The sequence below is a fragment of the Triticum aestivum genome, chromosome 6D, assembly GCF_018294505.1.
Source record: "Triticum aestivum cultivar Chinese Spring chromosome 6D, IWGSC CS RefSeq v2.1, whole genome shotgun sequence".
Classification (NCBI taxonomy): domain Eukaryota; kingdom Viridiplantae; phylum Streptophyta; class Magnoliopsida; order Poales; family Poaceae; genus Triticum; species Triticum aestivum.
Window position 1 is genome coordinate 432,211,222 of NC_057811.1, and position 7,190 is coordinate 432,218,411.

Genomic DNA, 7,190 nt, shown 5'->3' on the forward strand with positions numbered 1-7,190 from the left:
GATAAGAAGGATGGCAAGGTGAACAAAGGTATATATGATATACATGTTATTGATGTGTACCTTACTAATGCTCACAGTAGCACCTGGGTATTTGATACAGGTTCTGTTGCTAATATTTGCAACTCGAAACAGGGACTGCGGATTAAGCGAAGATTGGCTAAGGACGAGGTGGCGATGCGCATGGGAAATGGTTCCAAAGTCGATGTGATCGCGGTCGGCACGCTACCTCTACATCTACCTTCAGGATTAATTTAGACCTGAATAATTGTTATTTGGTGCCAGCATTGAGCATGAACATTATATCTGGATCTTGTTTGGTGCGAGATGGTTATTCATTTAAATCAGAGAATAATGGTTGTTCTATTTATATGAGTAATATCTTTTATGGTCATGCACCCTTGAAGAGTGGTCTATTTTTATTAAATCTCGATAGTAGTGATACACATATTCATAATATTGAAGCCAAAAGATGCAAAGTTGATAATGATAGTGCAACTTATTTGTGGCACTGCCGTTTAGGTCATATTGGTGTAAAGCACATGAAGAAACTCCATTCTGATGGACTTTTGGAATCACTTGATTATGAATCACTTGGTACTTGCAACCCATGCCTCATGGGCAAGATGACTAAAACTCCGTTCTCCAGAACTATGGGGCGAGCAACAGATTTGTTGGAAATCATACATACCGATTTAAGTGGTCCGATGAATATTGAGGCTCGCGGCGGGTATCGTTATTTTCTCACCTTCACAGATGATTTGAGCAGATATGGGTATATCTACTTGATGAAACATAAGTCTGAAACATTTGAAAAGTTCAAAGAATTTCAGAGTGAAGTGGAAAATCATCGTAACAAGAAAATAAAGTTTCTACGATTAGATCGTGGAGGAGAATATTTGAGTCACGAGTTTGGTCTTAATTTGAAACAATGCGGAATAGTTTCGCAACTCACGCTACCTGGAACACCACAGCATAATGGTGTGTCCGAACGTCGTAATCGTACTTTACTAGATATGGTGCGATCTATGATGTCTCTTACTGATTTACCGCTATCGTTTTGGGTTATGCTTTAGAGACGGCTGCATTCACGTTAAATAGGGCACCATCGAAATCCCTTGAGACGACGCCTTATGAACTGTGGTTTGGCAAGAAACCAAAGTTGTCGTTTCTTAACGGTTGGGGCTGTGATGCTTATGTGAAAAAGCTTCAACCTGATAAGCTCGAACCCAAATCGGAGAAATGTGTCTTCATAGGATAGCCAAAGGAAACTGTTGGGTACAACTTCTATCACAGATCCGAAGGCAAGACATTTGTTGCTAAGAATGGATCCTTTCTAGAGAAGGAGTTTCTCTCAAAAGAAGTGAGTGGGAGGAAAGTAGAACTTGATGAGGTAATAGTACCTGCTTCCTTATTGGAAAGTAGTTCATCATAGAAACCGGTTTCTGTGACACCTACACCAATCACTGAAGAAGCTAATGATATTGATCATGAAACTTCAGATCAAGTTACTACCGAACCTCGTAGGTCAACCAGAGTAAGATCCACACCAGAGTGGTACGTTAATCCTATTCTGGAGGTTATGCTACTTGACCAAGGCAAACCTATGAACTATGAAGAAGCGATGGTGAGCCCAGATTCCACAAAATGGCTTGAGCCCATGAAATCTGAGATGGGATCCATGTATGAAAACAAAGTGTGGATTTGGTTGACTTGCCCGTTGATCGGCAAGCCATAGAGAATAAATGGATCTTCAAGAAGAAGACTGACGCTAACGGTAATGTTACTGTCTACAAAGCTCGACTTGTTGCGAAAGGTTTTCGACAAGTTCAAGGAGTTGACTACGATGAGACTTCCTCACCCGTAGCGATGCTTAAGTCTGTCCGAATCATGTTAGCAATTGCCGCATTTTATGATTATGAAATTTGGCAAATGGATGTCAAAAATGCATTCCTGAATGGATTTCTGGAAGAAGAGTTGTATATGATGCAACCGGAAGGTTTTGTCAATCCAAAGGGAGCTAACAAAGTATGCAAGCTCCAGCAATCCATTTATGGACTGGTGCAAGCCTCTCGGAGTTGGAATAAACGTTTTGATAGTGTGATCAAAGCATATGGTTTTATACAGACTTTTGGAGAAGCCTGTATTTACAAGAAAGTGAGTGGGAGCTCTATAGAATTTCTAATATTATATGTGGATGACATATTGCTAATTGGAAATGATATAGAATTCCTGGATAGCATAAAAGGATACTTGAATAAGAGTTTTTCAATGAAAGACCTCGGTGAAGCTGCTTACATATTGTGCATCAAGATCTCATCGTAAATGGTTACGTCGATGCAAGCTTTGACACCGATCCGGACGATTCTAAATCGCAAATCGGATACGTGTTTACATTGAACGGTGGAGCTGTCAGTTGGTGCAGTTCTAAACAAAGCGTCGTGGCGGGATCTACGTGTGAAGCGGAGTACATAGCTGCTTCGGAAGCAGCAAATGAAGGAGTCTGTATAAAGGAGTTCATATCCGATCTAGGTGTCATACCTAGTGCATCGGGTCCAATGAAAATCTTTTGTGATAATGCTGGTGCAATTGCTTTGCCAAAGGAATCCAGATTTCACAAGAGAACCAAGGACATCAAGAGACGCTTCAATTCCATCCGGGATCAAGTCCAGGTGGGAGACATAGAGATTTGCAAAATACATATGAATCTGAATGTTGCAGACCCGTTGACTAAGCCTCTCCCACGAGTGAGGGAGTCCTGGATTAAGGGGTCCTCGGACAGCCGGACTATGTACTTTGGCCGGACTGTTGAATTATGAAGATACAAGATTGAAGACTTCGTCCCGTGTCCGGGTGGGACACTCCTTTGCGTGGAAGGCAAGCTTGGCAATTCGGATATGTAGATCTCCTCCCTTGTAACCGACTCTGTGTAACCCTAGCCCCCTCCGGTGTCTATATAAACCGGAGGGTTTAGTCCGTAGGACGAGAACAACAATCATAATCATAGGCTAGCTTCTAGGGTTTAGCCTCTACGATCTCGTGGTAGATCAACTCTTGTAATACTCATATCATCAAGATCAATCAAGTAGGAAGTAGGGTATTACCTCCATCGAGAGGGCCCGAACCTGGGTAAACATTATGTCCCCCGCCTCCTGTTACCATCCGCCTTAGACGTACAGTTCGGGACCCCCTACCCGAGATCCGCCAGTTTTGACACCGACATTGGTGCTTTCATTGAGAGTTCCACTGTGCCATCACCATAAGGCTTGATGGCTCCTTCGATCATCGGCAACGATGCGATCCAGGGTGAGGTTTTTCTCCCCGGACAGATCTTCGTATTAGGCGGTTTCGTACTGCAGGCCAACTCCCTTGTCCATCTGGAGCAGATCAAAAGCTACGCCCCTGGCCATCAGGTCAGGTTTGGAAGCTTGAACTATACTGCCGACATCCGCGGAGACTTGATCTTCGACGGATTCGAGCCCATGTCAGGTGCGCCGCACAGTCACGACGAGCATGACTTAGCTCTGCCGTCGGACAGTGTTCGGGAGATCACACTTGCGGCTACTCCGGCCCTCGATCCGTAGCAGATCATGCCATCCGAGGAAGGGTGGATAGAGCCCGCCACGGAGGCCGCGCACTCTGCGGCGATAGAGCCGAATGCTAACTTCACCCCCTATGAGACATGTGCTGCCGGACACTTGGATTCGTCCCCGGCCATGGGCTCCGAACTGCCTGCGTCCGTGCCTATCGAATCTGATTGGGCACCGATCATGGAGTTTTCCCCCGCGGATATCTTTTAGCACTCACCCCTGGGCGACGTGCTAAATTCATTAAGGTCTCTCTCCTTGTCAGGAGACCCTTGGCCGAACTATGTCCGACTGGAGTGGGAAGCGGACGACGAAGAAATTCATTCCCCACCCACCACCCACTTAATAGCCACTGTCGACGACTTAACCGACATGCTCGATTTCGGCTCTGAAGACATCAACGGTATGGACGACGATGCAGGAGACGAACAGGAACCACCGCCCACAGGGTGCTGGACTGCCACCTCATCATATGATATATACATGGTGGACACCCCCAAAGAAGGCGATGGCGATAAGGCAACAGAGGATAATCCCTCCGAGAAGCAACCCAGGCACCGGCATCAGCGGCGCCGCTCTAAGCCCCGCCATAGCAAAAGCAGCGATACCGGCACAAGAGACAATAACGCTGCAGACAATGCCGAAGACGAAGACAATCCCCTCCAGCCAGGCTTCGAGCAGGAGGACGGGCAAGCTAGCCCTAAGGAACAGGCAGCTGGCGGAGAATCTGAGAATGACAATTACATGCCCCTCTCCGAAGACGAGGTGAGCCTCGGCGACGAAGAATTTATCGTGCCCGAGGATCCCGTCGAAAAAGAGCGCTTTAAGCGCCGGCTTATAGCCACAGCAAAAAGCCTGAAGAAAAAGCAGCGGCAGCTTCAAGCTGACCAAGATCTGCTAGCAGATAGATGGACTGAGGTCCTGGCGGCCGAGGAATACGAACTCGAATGCCCAACCAAAAGTTACCCAAAGCACAGGTTGCTACCCCAACTCGAGGAGGAAGCATTAAAACCTACATTACCAGCGTATGATGCGGCTGATCGGCCACCTCGTGGCCGAGACAGAGTGGCTTATCAGCCCGAAGTTCAGCCCGCACCCCGTTGCCATTCAAACAAAAACACCAAGGCCCGGGACAACACGCAGGACCTGCGAGACGTATTGGAAAACAAAGCAGGACATACAAGATCGATCTACGGATCACGGGGGCGCGCCCCAACGCGTGACGATGATCGCCACGTCGGATACACTAAAAGCAAATCCGGTCGGGCCGAATACAGCAGACAAGACTCATATGAACGGCGTCGTGACATAGCCTGGCACAGAGGCGCCGCACACCCCCTATGCTTCACTGATGAAGTGATGGATCACGAATTCCCAGAAGGATTTAAACCGGTGAACATTGAGTCATATGATGGTACAACAGACCCCGCGGTATGGATCGAGGATTTCCTCCTCCACATCCACATGGCCCGTGGTGACGATCTACATGCCATCAAGTACCTCCCACTAAAACTCAAAGGACCAGCTCGGCATTGGCTGAATAGCCTGCCAGCAAACTCCATTGGCAGTTGGGAGAATTTGGAAGATGCATTCCTTGACAACTTCCAGGGCACTTATGTGCGGCCACCAGATGCTGATGACTTGAGCCACATAACCCAACAGCCAGGGGAATCGGCCAGGAAATTCTGGACTCGGTTCCTAACTACAAAGAACCAAATTGTCGACTGTCCGGATGCCGAGGCCTTAGCGGCATTTAAGCATAACATCCGCGACGAGTGGCTCGCCCGACACCTTGGCCAAGAGAAGCCGAAGGCAATGGCAGCCCTCACGACACTCATGACCCGCTTTTCCGCGGGAGAGGACAGCTGGCTGGCTTGCAGCAACAACACATCAAGAAATCCTGGCAAGTCAGATGCCAAAGATACTAACGGCAGACCACGTTGCAACAGACACAAGTGCCGCAACAACGGCGACAACACCGAAGGCACGACAGTCAATGCCGGATTCAGTGGCTCTAAACCCAGTCAGAGGAAAAAGCCGTTCAAAAGAAGCAATCCGGGCCCGTCCAGTTTGGACCGCATACTCGATCGCTCGTATCAAATTCATGGCACCCCCGATAAGCCAGCCAACCGCACCAACAGAGAATGCTGGGTGTTCAAACAGGCCGGCAAGTTGAATACCGAAAACAAGGAAAAGGGGCTGCATAGCGACGATGAGGAGGAGCCCCGGTCGCCGAACACAAGAGGATAGAAGAAATTTCCTCCCCAAGTGAAAACGGTGAACATGATATACGCAACCCATATTCCCAAGAGGGAACGGAAGTGTGCACTAAGGGACGTCTATGCGATGGAGCCAGTCGCCCCAAAGTTCAAGCCACGGTCTTCTTGTCCGATCACTTTCGATCGTAGGGACCACCCCACTAGTATCCGTCATGGCGTTTCTGTCGCATTGGTTCTTGATCCCATCATTAATGGATTTCACCTCACTCGAGTCCTTATGGACGGTGGCAGCAGCGTGAACCTGCTCTATCAGGATATAGTGTGCAAAATGGGCATAGACCCCTCGAGGATCAAACCCACAAAAACCACCTTCAAGGGTGTCATACCAGGCATAGAGGCCTGTTGCACGGGTTCAATCACACTGGAAGTGGTCTTCGGATCTCCGGACAACTTCCGGAGCGAGGAGTTAATCTTTGATATCGTCCCCTTCCGTAGTGGCTATCACGCACTACTCGAACAAACCGCATTTGCTAGATTCAATGCGGTACCGCATTATGCATACCTGAAACTCAAAATGCTAGGACCTCGCGGAGTTATAACAGTTAATGGAAACACAGAACGCTCGCTCCGCACGGAGGAGCACACTGCGGCCCTTGCAGCGGAAGTACAAAGCAGCCTTCTGAGGCCAACCGCCAATTCGGCGAAAAGGCCCCCGGACACCTTCAAGCGAGTCCGGAGTAACCTGCAACACGATCTCCAGGCACGTTGAGAGCTCGGGTAGCAACTCGGCCTCCGTCATAGTCCCAGTCAAGCGGCGAAATTTGTGTCGCGCGTACATAACTACGCACTCAAGATACCATGGGCATAGGCAGAGGCACGGCTATGGCAGGCGGCTCAACCGCCCCAGGGGCCGTCACTATAAAAAAAGACACATCCATGACATTTTGGGCCGAACGAATTTTTTTTCTGTCATACATATGACACTTCTATGACGATAATTGTGACAAAACCCGGTATCATCATAGATGTGGTGGGCTCCTACTTCTATGAAAAAAATCATGACAGAAAATGGGCTTTTCGTCCTGGGCGGGCTGGAGACGCAGCTGCATGACATTCTTTGGGCCGTCCATGACGGAAAAAACCGTGGTAGAAGCAAGGGGGAGGAAAATTTTGGGGAGTTCCCGGTTACGGTGGGAGGTCAGGGGCCGAGCCATGCGCGTTTCTCTCGTACACGTACGCGCGTGTGTGCGAGGCGTTGGCTCTAACTGAACCCGAGCGAGGCGTTGGGCTCTAACTGAACCCGAGCGATTGCACTACAGGCTACGCGTTACTGAACCCGAGCGATCGATCGATGGCAGTTAACTGAACCCGATCGAGCGATTCCTTC